Source organism: Brassica oleracea, chromosome C7 (genome assembly GCF_000695525.1).
Source record: "Brassica oleracea var. oleracea cultivar TO1000 chromosome C7, BOL, whole genome shotgun sequence".
Classification (NCBI taxonomy): domain Eukaryota; kingdom Viridiplantae; phylum Streptophyta; class Magnoliopsida; order Brassicales; family Brassicaceae; genus Brassica; species Brassica oleracea.
Window position 1 is genome coordinate 15084253 of NC_027754.1, and position 327 is coordinate 15084579.

Below are 327 nucleotides of genomic sequence, written 5' to 3' on the forward strand. Positions count from 1 at the left end.
ATATATATATAAATACTAATGATTTAAAGCAACAAGATTGGCTGATCAATTTAGTTGTCCAGTTGAAATTTTTCAAAAGTATGTGAAAGACTAAAGTCAAAGTAAATATGGATTTAGAATAGTAGTTATATTTTACTACCAAAATAATGAAAAAAACCGAACCGAATCGAAACCAACCCGATATCTGGATTGAACACCCCTAATCCAAATGAAGCCAAACTATTGTTTCATTCTCCAAAATATAATAAAAATAATAACTTAATTCCGCGCAAAGCGCGGGTCTTATCCTAGTTAAATATATTCAAAGATTTTATACCATAAACTATA